The sequence below is a fragment of the Triturus cristatus genome, chromosome 9 (assembly GCF_964204655.1).
Source record: "Triturus cristatus chromosome 9, aTriCri1.1, whole genome shotgun sequence".
In the NCBI taxonomy this organism is placed as follows: Eukaryota; Metazoa; Chordata; class Amphibia; order Caudata; family Salamandridae; genus Triturus; species Triturus cristatus.
This window is the reverse complement of record NC_140592.1, coordinates 266,936,994-266,958,898: the sequence shown is the minus strand read 5'-3', so window position 1 is coordinate 266,958,898 and position 21,905 is coordinate 266,936,994. Positions and strand designations below refer to the sequence as shown.

The window sequence follows — 21,905 nt, the reverse complement described above, 5'->3', positions numbered from 1 at the left end:
AATGTTACGCCTCTGTGCCAATAAAATACAACTGCAGAAAAACCTTATGAATGTAACGTTGAATTAGGGTGAATAACTCATCTTGGACTTTTACTGTCAACACTCCAAATCTTTTCTTGTGGAAGAATGCGCGGTTCACTCTGATCAGCATCCCTCCAGAGTTCCATGAGGCAGACAAAGTGTACACTGGACCCTAATCAAACTGAGTCCCGAGAGGATAACTTGCTACAGTAAAATGCACACATTTTTCTGGACTGGTTTCCTCGCCCATCAGACTCGCTTCCCTGCTCTCTGAATGGCCAGGTGTCACTTGTTATTAAATACCAGCTTTGGAAAGGTTTCCTCCTAGACGGCTGCAGCTAGGCTTGAGGTTTTGGCTGTGATACAGCCAGTGATGAAAACCACATGAGCCGTAACAAGTCTTTGTAATGTCTGACTTCATTTCTAAAAGGGGATAATCCGAAGAGCAGTTTACTCGTGTGTCCTCGGCACTGACAGCAGCAGGGTCAGGCACTTCTCCGCTGGGAAGCGCTTTTTGCCTCTCAGAGCAGGGCTGACAATTTTATTTTGCTGCAGCATCTTGGAACAAAATCTCTGAGGTGGATAGCAACAGTTGAGCGGATTCGTCTGAGCTGTAAGGTATGTTAATGAGTTTCATAACTTTTTTTAGTGCCAATAACTGGCCAACAAACTCTTGCAAAACCTGATATTAGCTGTTTTTATTTATTTAATTATAGCACATTTTATTTGCTAAATCTCCCTCACTTGTATCTCTAATTTCCACAATATTTATCGCAATTTTCCTTCAAATGTGCCTGTCCCTACATGTGAGTATTTCAGTCATTTTGCTAGCTCTTGCATGTGATTATTTCAATCAATCGAATCTATTTTAATTTGAACAGGATTCATTTTTACATTTTTATCCATTTTGCAGAGATTAAATTCAGCCCTGAAACATAGTTCTAAGGGGTTACTGAGTAGACGATGGAAACGTTTACTCCTTTGTTTAAGACACTACAATGAGTGTGAAGCCGCTTTTTTATAAATTATTTTGCAATTACCAGCGACTAAGTTGACCCTCATTTTAAAACTTTATTTTAACCTAGCTGTTGAATTTATTCTGCTTCTGCATTGACTGGTGAAGTTCAATAGACTGAAAGAAAGGGCAGCCACGCTGCGCGTCATACCCTCATTGATTCATTTCTATGTTACCCACTTTTCCATTGACTATATTTACAAACGTAGAAAGAAAAAATATTCATTCTGGAATCAGGTTTTCATCATTACAGGACTTAAGATTTCTTCTACAACTTAAAGTTGTCAGAACTCATTAAGCATGGCAATCAGCAGTTGAATGATGTTATTTTCACACTGCAGTCTGCACAGTAGACTGTGACTGCCAAGACATAACCATGAATACTTCACACTGGCGACCCTTGGAGCTCCGAGGCAGACACAAAAAGGTACACAGCACAGCAAGCACTTTTCTAATCCAATTGGAGTGCTCTGCCCTCAAGCCTCCGCTCTCACTTTTGAGTGAGATATCACACCTAGCCCCTTCGGATGTGAATGCCCCCTCCAGACGTGTGCAATATATTTTAAAGAAGCAGCGCTTGCTGTTTAGATTTCTAATTTTAGACGTAATTGGAGATGTAAGATTTCGCAGCAAGGATGGGCCAGAGCAACAGCGCGTTACACATTTTAATTAGATACATGCCAAAAGAAATGCTGGGTGGTGAGTATTTAGCTTTCCGGGCAAAGATGTACAGGGACGTAATGTTCCTGCAACAAGCACGTGATATTTTTTTACAATCAAGTGCATTTTTAAGCTCATTGATTTAAAATGCCCAAAGCAGGGGTTCAAAGGAGGTGAGAAGTCTGCTGCTTGAACAAGTTTCCCTCTCTGGGGTACTCTCTGCACTGCGGATACTGCATTTGCATTTATTTAATTTTATGCTGAGCTTCCATATAGCGCTCATGCCGCTGCACTTCCTCTTCTAAGCACTGCAGCTGGCTGGTTGCGATACAGGAGCACGAAAATGATGGTTGGGTGGAAGCCATAAAGCTAGTGTTGTTCTTAGGTCGTGGCTGAAGAGAGCAGTTGGAGGTCCAATTCACCTTAGAAGCTCAGATTGTCATTTCCGAGTGGATTAAACTATTTTACATTGAAGATGATAAAAAAAGCACATTTAAAAAAAGAATTAGAATGGATGAATGAATTATAGGCAATTCGATTAATTGTAACATTGACACACACTACAACAAGTTGGACAGGCGAAAGGATTTCGAATGCATCGAACATTACATTTGCATAAATTGTGTTTCCTTAAAAAACATTGACCTTCATGGAAAACGCAGACACATAGCAAACTGTGATACCTATGGAATTCAGTACAAGATACATATTTAATGTATATCACTGATAGTATGACTTGAATGAACACGTTTCAGAAGAGCACTTTTTTCATTCTCTTGACTTGTCAGTCTGTGTAATGAGCAAAGTGTCATAATTACCAAATACGCTTTGCTTCAACATAAGGTTTCACAACAATTACCGGTGTTGCCACTTTCATTGGAAAATTACCAGGATCCAAAGGCATACCTGGCACTGAGTCCCCCTTCTTTCAACACAGAACTGGTTGCGTTTGTGGATATGGTTGACCACACCTACATCTGTTATCCACATTTGCAAACATGAACGATTAAATCCCATCACAAAGAGCACAGTCTAAACGCGTGCCCACTATTGCTACCTTCAGCATGTTGCTATCGCTCTTAATGTCAATTACCAATTGCATAGTGCAGAATCTTCCTATTCGTGTGGCAATGCAGCACCTTTCTGTAACATAATGCATACATCTCCTAAATGTTTCCATAGTAGATAGGAGCCTGATTTCGTCGAATATATGTCGATACACCGCAATGCAAAACAACGCATACTTTTACCACAAAATTATTTGTTCGCAAGTACCATTACAACACAATTTTTTTCTATGCATACCATTAGATAGCAAGTTCCTTCAAATGCTTTTAAAATGTCATTACAACGGATCCCTTTACCCCGTATACTTTTTCCACGCATTTGTTGTATTAAAAAACACTCCTACACTATGCTAAATTCTACATCCAAATACACTACCCTACAGAACACACTACCCCACCACGACACTACCCCTTCCCCCAGACCTGTCCCTACAAGCAAACACTACCCTGCACGAACCCCCCGACACTACCATAGACCCTAAATCACTACCCTAAACTACTCAAACACCACTACACTACCCTAAACACTAAAGCACTACCCCCTGCAGGACCTCCCCCACCCCCCAGTCCTGTCCCTACACTCTAACACTACCTGCACGACCCACCTGACACTACCCTAAACCCTAAAACACTACCCTACACTACACAAACACCACAACACTTCCCAAAACCCTAAAACACTACCCCTGCACAACCTTCCCCCACCCCCAGTCCTATCCCTACACTCCAACACTACCCTGCACAATGCCCCAACACTACTCTAAACCCTAAAACACTATCCTACACTACACAAACACCACAACACTACCCTAATCCCTAAAACACTACCCCTTGCACAACCCTCCCCCCGACCCCCACTCCTGTCCCTACACACAAACACTACCCTGCATGACCCACGACACTACCCTAAACCCAAAAACACTACTCAAACACAACACTACCCTTAATCCTAAAAGACGACCCCCTGCACGACCCACCACCTACCCTAAACCCCTTAAAACTACACAGCCCCTCTTATCTCTCTCTCCTCGTGGTTCCTCTCTTCTCCGTCCAGCGTCGTCAGAGGGGCGGTGCTCGGTGCAAGTCATTGTGAGGAAACGTAAGAGCCTCAGTTTCCTCACAACCATGTGGATCGCATTACAACGCTTGCGTTGTAACAGTGGATGCGATGTAGTAACATGCGTAGTAAAGGCTATGCGTTGTTACAGCGCATGCATTGTTACGCTTGCGTTGTAATGGTATGCGGAGTAAACGTTGTGTACTAATGGCTGTTTACCGATAACGTTTTGTGGAAGTGTGTGGTCTGTAGGGTGAGTATGTCAGTTTTAAAGAATGTAACTTCTTTTTTTGTGGTTAGTGGATGGCCTGTACCAAATTGCTAAGGTATTTTCTCAGTTGATACGAGTGCTCCACACCATGGCGTCTGCTGTGGGAAGAATATGGACTCTAATAAACTGATTGAAGTGAATTCACAGAATCCATGCATTGATCTGTTGCTGTATGGGCTCAAATGGACCACTTAAATATTCACCAACAGTACATATTTTCCCCAGAAAATTGGTTAAATACATGATAAATGTAAAGTCTGATTTTTAGAAAGCTGCCCTACCCAAGGAAGCACGGGGGGAATGGCTGTAAAACAAATGAAAATAAAAATAAATTCTTACCAGAAACAATAGGAGCAGTATCCCCTACCCGAATCTTACAACAATTACACAGACTTCTCATCTTGACTTGCGAAAGGAGGATGGGCAAAGAGGCATTTCTATTGCCAAAAGTATATGCAGCAGCTCCAACGCTCCCTCCAGGTAGGTAAGCTACTAGTTTAAAGGAAGGCAATTTTGGGAAAATAAATGAAGCTCACCGTTTACTTACCTATTTCAGGGAAATTGCTGATTACATTTTATTTTGCTGTCTTGAAGTCCATATGAATCAGAAACTTTTTCACGACACAGGTGCCACCTATGGCCCATTAATTCCGGCTCTTCTTGGGGAACTACGATCATCCACCCCACAAGAATCCTTGTACATTTTAGGAAGAAGGCATCTAGGGCATGATGAGCATGTCCTTTGTGGTGTTCAAAAGAAGTGGTTCAACCAGTTTTACAGTGTTTTGAGGAGTTATGTGTCAGGTATATCTGTTAGAAATTATGTGGCAGCCTGTTAGAAATGAAGTAGAACCCTGGGGAAAGAGAAGTTGACAGCCATGGCCTGTGCATGTAAGAGCGATGGGGTGTGGATTTCAACAGACAACGATGAGGGAAATTTATTTATTTATTTAATTTACCCTTGTTGTCGAATGTCGCAGCTGGAAGTTGGGTAACTGTGTGGAACTAAAGCCTCTATCATTGATTTATTTATTTATTTATTTCGCGATTTTTATTGCGCAAACAAATACCCGAAGGTGTCTCGGCGCATGTGACAAAAACGAGAGACCAAACCGCAGGATTACTGATTGAACAGCCATGTCTTTAAGAGCCTACGAAAGCTTATCAAATTGGGGGCAGTTTTTATGGTGAGTGGCAAAAGGTTCCAGAGTTTAGGTGTGGCAACCAGGAAGCGCCTGTCTCCCCAGGTTGCCGTTCTCGTGCGAGGTAACGGAAGCAGGCAGGAGTTGGCGGATCTCAGCTGTCTCTTGGGGCTGTACAACTGGAATGCTTCAATCAGAAACTTTGGACCGACGCCATGCACTGCCTTATAGGCAATGCAGAGGGCCTTGAATTTAATGCGGCCCTCTACTCTTAGCCAATGCAGGTGACGAATGGCTGGAGTAGTTGGCTGGCGGCGGGGGATGTCAAGAAGAATTCTTGCAGCAGCATTTTGTATGGACTGCAACTTAGATAGAACGAGTTTCTGAGTATTAAGGAAGAGGGCGTTCCCATAATCGATTTTGGAAAACACTAGTGTAGAGACCAGGGTCTTCCCAGCTGAGGTGGGAAGGTAAGGCAGTATTTTCCTAATTTTCTTTAAAATAAAGAACGCAGATGACACAACCTTGTTGACATGAAGGTTGAATGACAGCTTGCTGTCAAAAATGACTCCCAGGTTTCTGGCCTTATCAACTGGGACAGGAGGAGAGCCCAGCTGGTCAGGCCACCAGGCAGAAGACCAAACCGGGGAGAGATTACCAAAGGTCATGACCTCGGTTTTGTCCGAATTAAGCCTCAGACAGTTGGAGGACATCCAGGTACTGACAGCAAGCATGGCGCTTTGGAAATTAGCTGCCACCGCTGGGCCGTCCTTGTGTATTGCCAGAACCAGTTGGGTGTCATCTGCGTAGGATGTAAGTCGCAGCCCATGGGCCTTTATTACCCTCGCTAAGTCTGCTACATAGATATTAAATAGCGTTGGACTTAGCGAGGAGCCCTGTGGGACTCCACAGGGGAGTGCAGAGACAGGAGAATAGAAGTTACCCAACTTCACTGTCTGGGTACGGTAGGCAAGAAAAGATGAGATGAGATTTCTAGCCATACCGTTTATCCCCAGGGCTGTGACACGGTCGACCAGAATATCATGGTCGACCGTGTCAAAGGCTGCTGACAAATCCAGCAGAATCAGGACAGCCGCACCTCCCTGGTCCATAATGGCTCTAATCTCATCTGAAGCTTTTATTAAAGCGGTCTCAGTTCCATGACCTTTCCTGAAGCCAAACTGCGTTTCGTCGAGAAGTTGGTGAGTATCGATGAACTCTGAGAGTTGTTTATTCATCAGAGATTCGCATATTTTGGCAGGAAAGGGGAGACACGCTATTGGTCTATAGCTGGCCAGAGCTGTGGGGTCCAGGGAGGGTTTCTTTAGGAGAGGTTTGATCACGGCCTTCTTCCAAAGATCTGGATAGTGACCAGTTTGAAATGCGGTGTCACAGATTTTCATAAGTGGATAAGAGATCACCTCGCTAAGGTTAGCCATCACTGAAGGAGGGCAGGGGTCTAAGGGGGAACCAGACTTGGTAGTAAAGATAAGTCTGCTGATTTGATCTTGCGTAATGGGAGCAAAGGAAGAGAAGGGATCATGATCGGTGGCAGGTTCTACACCACTGCAGACTCTGGATCTTGTCTCTGCGTTCCCTGCAAAGGATGAGTATATATCTGCTACCTTAGTTGTGAAAAAGCTGGACAGAGCATTACAGAGAGACTGAGAGGGTTCGACCCCAGGTCCCGTAGAGGGGGTGGACAGAGTGGTGACCACTGAAAACAGTTCTCTAGCAGAGTTGCTGGCATTCTCGATTTGAGCCGAAAAAAATGCACTTTTTCGGGCAATGATAGCCTTTTTGTATATTGTCAGGGCGTCTTTGTAGGAATGCTTGGCTATGGGGCAGTAAAATTTCCTCCAGCGCCTTTCTAAGTTCCTGCAATGTTGTCGGTGGAGCCTAAGCTCTTCGGTATACCAAACCACCGAAGGGGATAATCTGTTAGGTCGCGTAAACTTCTCCGGCGCCACCTGATCAGCAGCATTCCGAATCCAGTCTTGGAAGTCGGAGGCTGAGAAGACAGGATTGGCTATCCCCATAGGAAAGGATAGTGTCAGGATATCTGCCATCTGATGGATATCCGCATTTTTCCAAGCACGGGTCCCTAACCTAGTTCGTGGCCTGGAATGGGGAGGGTTAGCGTGCCGTGTATGGATCCCAAAGATAATGGCCCTGTGATCTGACCAGGTGAGAGGAAGAATATCCTGTACAAAGATGTCTGAGTTATTGGTAAACAGACCATCTAGTATGTGCCCCGCCTGGTGTGTAGTTCCCTTCACCAATTGTTGAAGTCCTAAGGACTCCCTATTTGGGGTGGTGGTGAAGTTTTATTAAGTCAAAATCATTGGTTATCATTAGAAGTCATGTACCTAGCAGGCTATGCGCTGGCCAAGAAACTAAGAGAGACAACTGTTAGAAAAAATTGCTGCAGGTCCTAGGGAAAACTGCAGTGAAAGTGGGTAGGAGCGCACTTCTTGCATGTAACAGCGCCATTACCCCATAGCATCTTGTAGTTGTAGTTCAGTTATTCACACAAAGTTCATATTATTTTTCAGCTAAGGCCGTCTTTCTAATTGTACCTCTAGACACCAGTGTTTCGGGATTCCTCCCTCATCAGTAGAGAATATTAACGGGTTGCTGGACATGCTGCCAATTTTCTCAGGTATAATCCCGCTCATAGCATGCAGGCGTTCCAAAGCTCGTCAGCTTGGGGGCAGCTCACAAGAGCCTTTTATCATTGAAAGTGGGTAGGAGTGCACTGCTTGCATGTAACAGCGCCATTACCCCATAGCGTCTTGGTAGTTGTAGTTCAGGGAAAACTGCAGTATGGGATTTTATTATTTAAAGAAAATTTGTTTTATGTATGTCAGCCTGATGAAAACTGTAGTTTTAATTCATCGTTTTTTATCACGAGTGGATGTGGTTCAGAAAATGGTTGCAGTAGGTATTAACGCCTCCGAGACAACTGTTGACAAACGACATTCTGAACCGAAATCCTCATTGTATATTCATTGGCATTATTAATATCCACATGAATTGCAAGAATTAGCCAAGAACACGTCAGTGAGTTCAGTGCAGGCCATTGTAGGCAGGAACTACTCAAATGCATTTCTTTGTTCAATAAACAATTGACCAAAATTCGCTTCTGCATCAATCTAAGCAACTTATTTCCTGACTCAATCTTCAGTAATGCCACTCAGTGTATTTTCTACAACCACAAGGTGTATCACAGAGAACCATACCAAGCGAAGCTGCAGATTAAGGTCTCATCAGGCACCAGCATTTTTTAGCTCCTGCTAGAGTAAAGGTCCTCAAATAAAAAGTTGGCAACTTAAAAATGCCATCTATATGGTATTTCTGTAGCCGAATCTAGTCCAATGGTATCAAAGCATTGTACATGGTCAAAAACGAGCAGAAAGTCAATGAGTGATAGGAGCTGAAGCTGGGTTGTGGACGGTTACTGCATTGTGATGTAGTGTTTCTTAAAAAGGCGAGTCTTCAGCTCATTCCTAAATTGAAGCTGCTTTGGGATGATCCTGATGGATACTTGAATGTTGTTCCAGTTTCTGGATGCATAGGCGGAAAAGGCCTATTGCCTTGTTTTAAATTTTTTACACTTCTTAGCCTGCACCCAAATGGTGTCCTGGCTGCAGGTATGCATAGAACAACTAGTCTCCAAGATAAGCAGGGGTGCTGTTTCAAATGGCTTTGTAAATGATGCAGCTGGTTTTGAAAATGATTCAGGCTGTCAAGGGGAGCTAATGGAGTTCCATCAGTATGGGGGTGGTGTGATCATATTTATTCAGGCTCTGGATGAGACGTGGTGAGAAATGAAGGATGCCCCTAAGGTATGAGGGCTTGAACAGCATTTCTGAATCTCCTTTCTTGAAGAAACGGTTTAAGTTTCTTTAAAAGAGAGAGCTCATATCAGGCCGTCTTTTTTTCCCAATGTGATCTTTGCAGGTGGGGTTGGTGTCTAGGTTGAATCCAAGTGACTTGGCTGTATCTTGTATGCTGTTCTTGAAAAATACAGGTATTCTGCCTTGGTTGGTTTGAGCTTCAGGTAGGCACTTGACAGCCCGATCTGGATTATGGGCAAGCAGTGTTTGAGGCATTGGATGTCCAAAGTAAGTAGAGTTGTGTGCCATTGGGATATTGGTTATACTTGATGTTATGTGTGAGTAGAGCATCAAGTGGCTCACGGTAAAGGTTGAAGTTGACAGGAGACAGTTGATAAGGCTCTTTTGTGTCATGAAAGTGCTCATCTCAACTAACTGATGTCATCGGAAAATGTTGGAGGAGAACCAGTGAACGGCATTGCTGTAAAATCCCATTCAAGTCCCTAGGGTGCATATGAGAAAGTGATGTTCAACTGTGTCAAGGACAGGCGAGAGTAAAGACGGCAGTGGTCATCTTCATTTGTGGTTAAGAGGTCATCATCTATAATGTGCAAGGAAGCAGTCTTCTTGCTGCAGCATGATCTGAAGCCAAACTGTTAGTCATGCAGGTTATGGTTAGCACTGATGTGATCTTGGAGTTGAACATAGAGTGCTTTTTTAATGATCTTGCACATGAATGGTAGGTGAGTGATAGGCTGGTAGATGGTTAGGTCATCCGGGTCTAGTGTAGGTTTCATTTGGATTGGCAGGATCTGCCTGTCTGCAGAGCTCCTGGGAAGATGCCTAGAGTAAGGGAGGTACTGGCAGTGGTAAGTATTGGTAAAAGAGTGTCCCCCAGAGAAAGCTTTGTGTAAGGAAGATGGTAAGACATCATCTTCATAAGAAGTGGCTTGGAAGTAGACTAGTATGTCAGCGAGATCTGGGAGAGATAGGCCTTTGAAGGTTAATCATTGCGGGATTCTATAGGAAACAGTGAATGTAAGAATTGAAGCAAGCTTGGCGTTGTTAATGTGCTGTTGAAGTGTCTGTATCTTTTCACTAAAGAAGTTGATGGCATAGCTCTTTTCTGTGGAGTGAGGATAGTTGGGACAGGCAGGGGATTGATGCAGTGCTTGATTGTCTTGAAGAACATTCTGCTTCTGTTGGTGGCAACATTGATGGTGTTGGTACAGTACTTTGCTTTGGTAGACATGATGTGCTTTCTATGTGTTGCAAGGAGGGATTTCAGTAATAAGAAGTCTTTGTGAGTTCTCTTTTCTTAAATTTTCTTTACTTCTGTGGATGGATTGTTTATTGTCAACAAGGTCTGTAGAGCACCAGGATACCAGGTTACCAGGATGCTGAAGGCTTTGGCTTTCACTTGTGGGTTGTAATTTGGGCATTGATGGTCATATAGCTTTCCCCAAAAATGTTGAAACTGTTTAGAAGGGTGTTAGCTTTGGACTTGGAGTTGATAGGATGAAAGATGAATTCAAGCATTAGCTAGTCTATGGAGATGTATTTGAAGGGACTGAAGATTTGGTCTTCTCTTGTATGTTGCCTTCAGTTTGTTGCTACAAAGCTGAGCAAGGAGTTAGGGATGGCAAAGAGGTTGTTACAGCCCAGGGGTATGTATGGTTTGCATTGAATTGTTGGTGATTTGGAGAAGACAAGGTTGGGGATGTGGCCTTTGAATGTGTTGCATGTGTGACATGCTGTACTACTTGTTCCACTGAAAAAGTTCCGAAATGTGTTTGAAACGTTTCCTAATACTATAAACTTTAATGAGATCCTGTAATATTCTTTATTTCCAAGATCAAACCCCAGATTAAGTGAAAATTGTTTCTCGTTGTTCCGTTGGATGTCAGAATAAAATAAATATTGTCTGACATAGATATTATGTGCCTAAAAGTTGTTTAAAAAATATTGCTTCAATGAGTGTGGATTTTCTCTTATTAAATCCTATAGTAGATATTTTTGTAAACGATATTTTTGTCAGACGTTCTTTACGTCTCAAAACTATGTTACCATATACTTCTATTTTAACCCCTGTTGGGTTATTATTGCATTTTTGTACAAGTCCCCATTTCTAGTCAATGCATTCTTAATATTTTTTAACTTTCCTTATTGTAGACACTATCCTTTTCAATTCAGTTCTTGGCCTGTTTTGAAATGTGTGTGTGTTTTTTTAAATCCTCATTAAAACCAGCGAGTTTATTCCCACTCTCAGTTAAACTTCTGAAACGTACCATTGTTACCTTAAAGAGATATATCGAAATACTCCCATATTACAGATAGTTCCAGAGAATGCGTCAAATATATCAATGTATGGCCTCTCATGAACCCTGGCCAAGCCCCCATCTGCCGCCAATGGGCCTTAGCCAGCAGTTCTATAACATCAACTATCCAGCGTCATGTTGTCTTAAATCAATCAGACCAGATGAGATGTATAAATCTGCATTTATGTAGGGGACTTAGGAAAATTTCATATAGGTTGCTTTAACAGGTGAATAATATAACCTTGTTGTCAATTTCATACAAATGGCAGGGTAGCTGAAGTATTCAATAATATCTCTACATTCTGCAGTATCATCTGACCAAACTGTGAATCAGTCCTGACACTCAGGCTTGGGGATTAGCGCTTTCCCAAAGATGTCTGATAGCCCTGGAGTATGCCTACGTATTCTGTACCATTCTAAAATGCAACAGACTAACCAACTGGTGATGGATGCCTTGAATGCATACTTGGAATAAGTACTCCCTGTATATAGAACAACGTTTCTCAGTCATTTATTAGGTGTCCTACATCCAAATGCAGGGGAAATTATATACAATCACTGGCAAAGCCAACAGTTTTGTCTATTATTAGCAGAGCTATTGCCATTGGCAATCATTGTTTACTTTGGACCAGTTTCTGAACTCATGCATCAAAATGCATGCATATGCATGTCTGTCAGTCTTGGAATGGGGTTGTTATCAAATGAAACCCTGTACAAAATGGACACTATGCATCACAATGCATGCGATTGCAAGCCTCATGGCAAGCGCATGTGCACGCAAAAGGACACCAGTGTGATGTCGCCTGCAAAGCAACGTGTGCATTCCTATGCTGAATGACGCATGGGCGTATAGGCATCTTTTTTTTTTATATTCCAGGATGACAGATGCCAATCTTGGAGAAGTAAACAAAAAAATCATTAAATGCATTATGAAGCACTTTTTATGGAAAATAAAATGGTAATCATTATTTTTTTTAAATACATGACCGGGAGTGGAAGGGGAGCAATGGTTCAATGGGGTGGAGGGGAAGTAGATGCTAAAGAGTGGTAAGAGCTAGGGAAGGAAAAGGAGACATTGGAGGATCTAATTAAAAAAATACTACAATAAAGAAAAAAGCTTGACGGGGACTGACATGTAAGAGGAGAGGAATGACGCAACACAAAGAGTGAGAAGAAGCAATGCATTATTTTGTCCAAAAATGTACACCAACAAAGAGTAATGTTGAGAATTATAATATATTAGTATTATTATGGGAGGATATGTGACCTTAAAGCCACATTTGCCAACTTTGGATCTGGAGAACCTGTTCAAGTCCCAACATCGCCTTAATATCCTGTGATTCTGGGCAAATCATTTAACCTCCCCGTGCCTAAAATAATAATCTGGACTTGTCTAATGTAATCTGGGGCTCATGCAGAGTTTTCTAATAACCTTTGACCAAGTGTGTACTATATAAAACTACAAAAATGAAATAATATTAGAACTAAATATCTAACTTCAAGTAACTCATAAATCAAAAAGATTAAGAAACATGCATTTTTTAAACAGAGTTTTTTTTAAACTAAACAGTCATATTCTTCAAAATCCTTTCTCGAACTAGATGGACAAAATCTGAGGTTGTTGTCCAGTTCATTGCTCAAGCTTCAGGAGGAACAGTCAGGCCACAGAAGTAAATGAACAGAGTATCTATATTTTGTTGTATTGTTAGTATATCTCAGACTAATCGTCATCTGTAGATGTGAGAGAAAATGTAATTTAACATTATTATTATGTAAATATTTGGAATACATCTGTTAAATCCCTCAATGCTCAAGTTGAGCTGACTAACTCTTCTTAACCATTGGTGAGATCTATAAGACCTTGCTGTGCCATTCCATCTAAAAATAGATTTGTTGATGGTTAAGGACACTTTTGGATCTAGGGACTTACTGACAAACCTTTCAAGTGGGTTTTTCTTGAGAGCCCACCATGTTTAGCATCATAGAAATTGAGATGTCCATCGCTGGTGGTTCTATTTCCTTATTGCATTGGAGTGATAAGTACAGCTTCAAAGCAAACATTTTGGAATCCCCCTAACTGTACCACCAGCATGCAAGAAGTAATGATAACCCATGCCCTTTGATATCAATGGCTAAAGAGGACAGGAAGATGGGTGTGAATAAAGTTATTTGACAGCTGGCCTGTCTGATGGACATAGGTGTATCACCATATCATATCTACAACACCCTTGATAGACAGGGTATATTTATCTTCTCAGACAAATATTTCAGGGAAGCAGAAACATCTTAAAGTAACTTTACTTATTACTCACTGAGCCACTTCCTAATCTTGTACATTCTCTCATCCATAGCCTGCCTTTCAAGGTACCTACAGCACTTGGATACCTCAAATGGGTTTTAGTACCTTAGTAGCAACACAGAGGTGCATTCAATGAAAATACTATGGAGGGAGGGAGGATGTAGATGGCAATTTGGAAGCATATTGGTTATGGTAGGAGCATAAAAATGCATACTGTGTTCTGGATGTGGCTAGAGAGAGAATTTTGTTTGTATATCAGAGAAGGACAAAAGTTGGCCATTTGTAAGAAGTTGCTATATCCAAGAGAAACCTTTGGCTTGCCAAGTCTTCCAATAAATAGAACAATTCTTAATGCGTAATAATTTATTATGCCAAATGGGTTGTTGTTGATAGGTAACAACCGAGGGGTATGATGACGGTAGAAGAGGTGATAAGAGTTTATAAGAATGGGAAATAGTTGGAAAGCATGATTGAAAAATATTTGTTGTGAAAGCAAGAATTTCCTTATAATCAAAAGGGGCAATAAGAAATTTCTCTAACTGTAGCCACAAAGGTGGGTGTAAGGAGAGCTAGTAGGAGAGTCATTGGGCAGCTTGTTTTATAGAGAAAGAGTAATGATATTTTTTTAAATCCGGGAACTTAAGACCTCCATTAGATTTATCCTTTCTTAATGAAGATAAAGCTGTACAAGGCGATTTGTCTTTCCAGAGAAATGTTGATAAGAGAGAGTCTATTTTCTTAAAATAATAACTTCCGATGTGAACAAGAATCATAGCAATAACATATAATATCAAGGGAGTAAGCATCATTTTAATAGAATCGATTCTGCCCCAACTGGAAAGAAAGGGTGGGTGTAAGCAAGCAATATTATCATTTAGTATTTAGATAATGTAATCAAAATTAAATATTTAAATGTGAAAGTTTATTTTATTGTCTGTGGAAACCATAATCCCAGATATTTTATTTTGGAAGGTTGCCAAGCAAAACCAGTGTGTTCAAAAAGTTGCTTATTACATAAAACATTTAAAGGTAATACCTCACATTTATTAGTATTAAGCCGATATCCTGATAAGAGGGAAAAAGTGGTAACTTATTGGAGGAAAGGAGGAAGGGAAGCTGTAAGGTTGGAGCAATATCGAAGAAAATCATCAGCATAAACTGGAATTTTAATTTGATGAGATCCAATTTGAAAACCTAAAAAATGTGCATCATGTCGGATTTTGGTCACAACTGGTTCATGTGCAATAATAAACAAAAGACGTTATAATGGACAACCTTTGCGTACCCATCCGAACAAAGGAAAATAGTCTGAGAGCATACCATTAACACAAGTTGCAGCTTTAGGGCCTGTGTACAAGAAGGAAATTAAAGCAATCAATTTGGGTGGGAAACCAATCGATTTTAATGCCTGAAACATAAGATCCCAACCAATCACACCAAAAGCTTTTTCTGTGTCCAAAGCAATAGCAACAATAGGATGATCTAATGTAGAGGTCTTGCTTAGGACAATGAAAATGACTCGAGCTTTGCCAGAGGCCGATCGACAAAACTGGACTGATCAGGGCCTATGAGATGAGCTAGAATAGGGTCAAAGCGCAATACCAAAATCTGTGCAAAAATGTTGGAATCAGTATTGGCTAAAGAGATGGAACAGTAATTCTTACACAGTGATAGATCTTTATTATCTTTTTGAATTAAGCAGATCATTGCTTCCTTGAAGGAGCCTTGATAAATACTGCTAATGATGAATGAGTTAAATAAAAATAAAAGGCTGGGAAGGAGAAGTTTTGCAAAATGGATATATAAGTCAATAGTAAAGCCATTAGGTCCAGGGGCTTTCCCTCTGCCTGGTATAGAAACTGCATTAATGATTTCTGAGAGTGAAATATCTATCCTAGTGGATCAAAACCAATATGATGTGAGGGAGGGGAAGCAATGGTTTGAAAGTATTTGATCAGACCTGATTACAATGGTTGTGCATCTGGAGAATATAAATTTGTATAAAAGTTAACGAATTCCTTTAAGATGTCCTTATCCTTAAAGAAAGTATTCCCTGTACTGATTGGCAAAGATTTTCTCTGGTTCTACCTCTTCTGATTTTTAAATAGTTTGCAAGCAATTTTCCCATTTTATTTTGGCCTCCATAATAACGTGCACTGTTCTACAGTAGGTAAGATGAAGTGGAACTCCTGGTTAATCTATTAATGGTGAGTTTGGCATCAATACAAATTTTTAGGGAGGTCTACTTTTTAGAGTGATAGTAGGTATTTTCTTATTTTTTTATTGTGTCAAGTAATTGGTTGGATTGGACTTCCATAGATTTTTTATTTTCCGAGACAACATTTATTATAAAACCTCTTGCTGCTGCTTTAAAGGAATCCCAAACCATTGCAAAAGGAGAATTTGGTGAAGTGTTAATAACCAAAAATTCAGAAGCAAAAGCTTCAAATTTGGGCATGAATTTGGTATCCAAAGGTAGCAATTTGTTAAAGCGCCATCTACTTGCATGTGGTGAAAAAGGTATAAGGTCAAGGTCTGTTTATACTGGTGCATGGTCTAATATCAAAATATATCCTATCTCAGACTGAAGGACATGTTGGGCCAATGATTTACTGAGAAACAGATAGTATCTGCAGGATTATGAGTGGTGCGGGCCAAATGAAAAGGGTCAGGAGATCCAGGTGGCATAACCACCAAATATCAACTAATGATTTATGCTGGATGGTGGATTTGAATTGTGAGTGTATTTTAGTGTAGATAAACTTGAACTTTGAATTTCTATCCAGTATAGGATCATGAATTTGATTGCAGTGACCACCAAATATAATATACGCATCACATAAAGGCATTTTATCAGAAATGTTGGTCCAAAATTGTCAACATAAACTAGGCCATATACATTAAAAATAAGTAAAGGTACATTATCAACAAGAAGTTTAACAATGATCCATCTACCTTCAGAATCAGATGCTTGGTTAACAACTGTAACTTAACGTTTTGTGGAATAGAATCAGTACTCCATTTTTCTTACCCCGAGCTCGGGAAGGAAACACTTTACCTACTCAGCATCTTTTTAACTTGGCAGCCTCGAGTTCAGAAAAGAGTAATTATTGAAGAAAATATATATTTCTTTTTGACTAAATGGGATAACACCCTGTACTTCTTGATAGAGTTGCCTAACCCTTTAATATTCCATGTGGTATCCCGACATTAATTACTAGAACAGTAGGATGCACAATCAATGTGTCCACAGTAGCAAGATTAAGAAATAAATGAATCAAATATTGGGGACGATAAGAGTTTTGCTTAATAAGGAAAGGAAGGGAGAAAGGAGTGATAGGACAGGAGACGGGGAAGAAGAAAAGACAGAGTGGAACCATAGAAAGAAACATCAGTAAGGGAATAGTAAAATAGAAAACAAAAAGACAGTACAAGTCATACAAATGGTGACTGAAGTAAATACATACAAAACATAAAAATGCGGAGGAGGGTGGCAATGGAAGATGGCTGTGATAACACTCGAACTCCAAAAGGAAGGCAGGGCAGCCTTGACTGAAATGAAGACACCACATAAAGGTGAGACCTTACAGGAACAAGACATGAAGACATATACTTATATCATAAGTAAAAAGACATAAATTGAATTAGTGAGAGAAAAAAACATTATAACAATTAGACAAAAGAGAAACTATTACTTAATTATTATTAAAAAGGAAACAGGCAAAAGAAATAAGATGACATGTAAGTAATCTTTGAAATGTCCATATCTTCTGCTCCGTGTTGCTGGAGAAATCTCTTACTTGCAGCTGGATACTCGCAAGTGGTTGTTTTTTCCCTGGCAAGGGTGAATTAGACCAAAATCCAGCATTCATAGCTCTTTACTGAGGATGCATATCTAGAAATTGTTTCCGGCGGTCTGCAGGAACTTTGGCCACACCCTGAGAGAAAAACAGTCTGTGACCGGCCCAGAAAAATTGTTTATCTGTATACTGCAGGAAGAATAATACAACTCCTTGTGTTATTGCAGAACCTTTGGGACCAAGTCTATGTGCCCTTTGTATGTTTAGAGGGGTGGTAGTATGCATATCAAGAATCTTTGTCAGAAAAGCCTGGAAGTAGACAGTCGAATCAGAGCCCACAGTGTTTTCAGTAAGTCCATACCTGCACAAGTTGTTCCTGTGATTTCAATTATTAAGATCCTCTGTGTGTTTTTTGAGGAAAAAGATTACTGACTCCATTTGAGAAATACGTGATGTTGAAAGCTGAAGACTTTCTGTTTTTTGTACTACCATTAAAACTCGCGATTCTAAAGAAGATCATTTATTGTCCAAATGTTGCAACATTTTGGTAGTCTCTTCCATGATGGGTTTTAACACATGGATTTCTTCAAGAATCACATCCATATCCTGGTGATGGAGGATCTTTTTTAGATCTTTTATTTGGTCCTAACGACATTTCACTTAAAAAGGAAGCCTTAGGAATGGTACCTGATTGAGACTCAGACTGCTGAGACGTAGCGCCATACATATCTTACCAGAAAGCTTGAGGTTTCTGATGTTCCCCATATATAATAAAAGGGCAAGAGAAAAAGGAGGGAAGTTCCTGGAAACTACTGGCTTTCTATAAGCGCATGAGGAAAAGATTTGAGAAGAAATACAACTGAGGTATTAGTTACAAGTTGAATACATGTAATCTGGGTACTATGACTAAGTGTATTATGAATGCATAAAGTGTTGAAACAAAATGTCAATTACTGTCCTATAAAAAGACAATTCTCGAGGAAAAATTAACCATTAACCAAAAACATGAGGTAAAAGGCTCATAAAAGCATGCAGAAAACATGAGAGCATTTGGGCGTAGCTCATACTAGGAATTGATAGTCCAAAAAATGGTCCAGAAACCAGCTGAAGAAAACAAAGGGAAACGCGGTATTGAGGCAACAAGCTGGCACACAAGAAAAAAATATCTAACTACTTGCTATTTATCTGAAGAGCTTAAGAAATAAATAATCAGCAGGGGCTATGCTGAATAATCCTCCTGAATGCAGCGTATACTGATGGCATCATTAAGGGAGCGCCACAGCTCCAAATATATTGTTCTGTGAAGAAACGCACCCGGACCTTTCCAAAATGGTGGGCATGACCTCTCACTTGCAGCAGAATCCCCCGGGGATGGCTACACACGAAAGAGGTGATAATGGTGCCTGAAAATGGCTCCAGCTACTCACCAGTACTTCAAGATGAGATGCATGGTAGTCCCTCTACTAGGTCAAGCGGTCTAATGAGTGCTGAAGGCTCCTGTGTCATTAGGAGCTCAATGCGGCACTGCCATCTTGGTTGGTGTTGAGACCAAGCTCCTCATGGTTGCATACCTGCTATGTTGCTTTTTAGATATAGATCAACCCGCAAGGGCACTAGCATTTATTTATTGGGTGAACAAAATACATTTTATCTTGTAGTTGCCGAAAACAAATTCCATATGTTTTAGTGGCTTGACAGGCTAGACAATTGCTGCATTCAAAATGCTTTTTGGGAGCAAAATGGCTCTAAATAAAGAAAGGGAATGCTTGCTTTAATTTGGTATCTAGGTGTGGAGCTACTTATACCTAAGATTCCAACCTTTTTTGAAGGGCAAAAAGAGGTTTCTCTAAGGGATGTCTTAAAGTGTCATGAACGTGCCACTTGTTCTTCGTTTTTATTATAGTTTGATTATGGTCCAGTGGCATTTACATACACTAAGGAGTGGGACTTCTTTTGTTTATTGCTCAGCCATCCCACACATTTTGTACCAAGTGATTTGCCAGTTTGGCAGTTTTACACTGGCTAAGGAGTATGTCTGTCATAGACTCAATAAATCATTTCAACTAGCCTTGAGGCATGATTTAGGCCTGTATGAGAGCTTCTAACTATACCACTGGAAGCAAGATCTTGGACTCAATGAGTGGTTCACACAGAATGTCCACAGTGTTGCGCTACCATTTCAGGTGGTCTGGCAGTCTGGCCCTGCCCGATGGTTTAGTTTAAAAAGGTCAGTATGTGGGCTGTTTTTTTGGTCTCATCTCGGTGCATAAGCCTAAAAGAAGCAGACACACTGGCCCTTTCAAGCTGGCCTATATGGCAGTTCCAGAATGCCACAATGCCTGAAACGTCGGTTCAACAATGAATGTCCTCCACATCTTCCCCCTGAAAGCCGATTTCTTTACTTCTCTCACATGCACATAGAGTGTAGAATTGTGCAATATATGCCAAAGTTGAATACTGGACCCAATAAAAACAGAAGAAGCATTTGAATCCATTTAGGAGCAGGCTCAAATTGGGGTTAAGTTATTTTACACGAAACAGAACATATGTCATATCTGTAACTCATAAGGGGGGTGGCCTAGTATGAAAGTAACTAGGGCTACAATATGCACTGCTGTGTGGTTCTTTCAAACATTTAATTATTTTTTCATCAATTAACAATGGTCATATACATTTTTTAAATGAGAATTTCGATGGTTGTTGAATATACATAATCATTCAATATATGTACATTTATGCTCAATCGTCAAACAATAATTGCAATACAAATTACAATACATGTACCCAATGCATTTCGGGACATTTTTAGTCCCTTCATCAGGGGTAAACTGTAAAAAGAAAAGGAGAAAATATCAAAATCTTATACATTGCGTGATCAGTAAATGGTAGTGTGAACTTAAAGTAGGGTATACGATACCTTTTTAGTGTTCGCTAATGAGCGTATTCATTTTCTAAAAAATAGTGTGAGAAGTAGAAATTGAGAAAAACTCATCTCTCTAATTTAGTTCAATTCAAACGCGCATTAGAATCCCTAATTCATACCTGGTCGGTTGTATATGGTTCTGTATGAAATGATGTGGCACAATCTCAGGTCTGTGAAGATAATAACTAAGTTTTAGACATACTGTGTGTAAAGTCATTGATGGAAAACACTTGGAAGTAAGAACGAAGCTCACCTTAATTAAAAACGTGCAAATAGTATGAGAACCGTAGGGCTTTGCAAGAACCGAGATCAGAAATGAGTCGACCGTTGTCTTTTAAGCGTCTGAAATATAAAGAAGAAACCGTGCGCTTCAGCTGAAATCGAGGTTTTAAACCCGTTTCGAAACATAAAAGAAACCGGGGGGGTTTGCTTACCGGATCGACGGAGCAGAGAAACGTTGTACGCATCCACGAGTGCTTTCAGTCGCAGTGTGCTGACTGCTCAGTTACCAGGAAGTTAAACGTCACGCCGTAGGCGTAGACATTGAAGAAAGACTCAGGGCTTGTTAGCAACGAAGATACGAAGTCGTAATCATTTGTGTGAAATTGATGTTCTACACTAATAGACGTATAATTTTTAAAAAAACGAGGGTAGGCTAATTTTAAAAAAAGATTGAAACGTGTGAGTATTCCGAGTTTATGCTAAAGATGAGAATCGAAGTGTAACAAGATAATCCAGTGTTAACGGAGGCTTCTCAATAAAGTTGTGTGCCGAAAAAAAAAATTTTTTCTTCATAAACAGAAGCTAAATAAGAAAGATTTCTGTTTCTCTGTGCTGCGGTGTGCACTATGAGTTATATACTTGTGTTAAAGATGTTAGATTCATGCAAATATGAATATCATTCATGTATTTCACAGAAAGATGTTGATATAATGTGTAAAAATTCTTCAATCACAGGGCAGAACACTCATAGTGCACACCGCAGCACAGAGAAACAGAAATCTTTCTTATTTAGCTTCTGTTTATGAAGAAAAAATTTTTTTTCGGCACACAACTTTATTGAGAAGCCTCCGTTAACACTGGATTATCTTGTTACACTTCGATTCTCATCTTTAGCATAAACTCGGAATACTCACACGTTTCAATCTTTTTTTAAAATTAGCCTACCCTCGTTTTTTTAAAAATTATACGTCTATTAGTGTAGAACATCAATTTCACACAAATGATTACGACTTCGTATCTTCGTTGCTAACAAGCCCTGAGTCTTTCTTCAATGTCTACGCCTACGGCGTGACGTTTAACTTCCTGGTAACTGAGCAGTCAGCACACTGCGACTGAAAGCACTCGTGGATGCGTACAACGTTTCTCTGCTCCGTCGATCCGGTAAGCAAACCCCCCCGGTTTCTTTTATGTTTCGAAACGGGTTTAAAACCTCGATTTCAGCTGAAGCGCACGGTTTCTTCTTTATATTTCAGACGCTTAAAAGACAACGG

At 40.3% G+C, this 21,905-nt stretch overlaps 1 protein-coding gene across 1 annotated transcript in view; it reads left to right on the top strand.

Moving 5' to 3' along the window:
• The first annotated feature begins 390 nt into the window (after positions 1-390).
• Positions 391-21,905, top strand: part of ASPN (asporin) — a 217,261-nt gene continuing 195,746 nt past the window's right edge. Inside the window, exon 1 of the mRNA XM_085624886.1 lies at positions 391-639. The gene's annotated coding sequence lies outside the window, so the exon portion shown is untranslated. The remainder of the gene's footprint in view (positions 640-21,905) is intronic.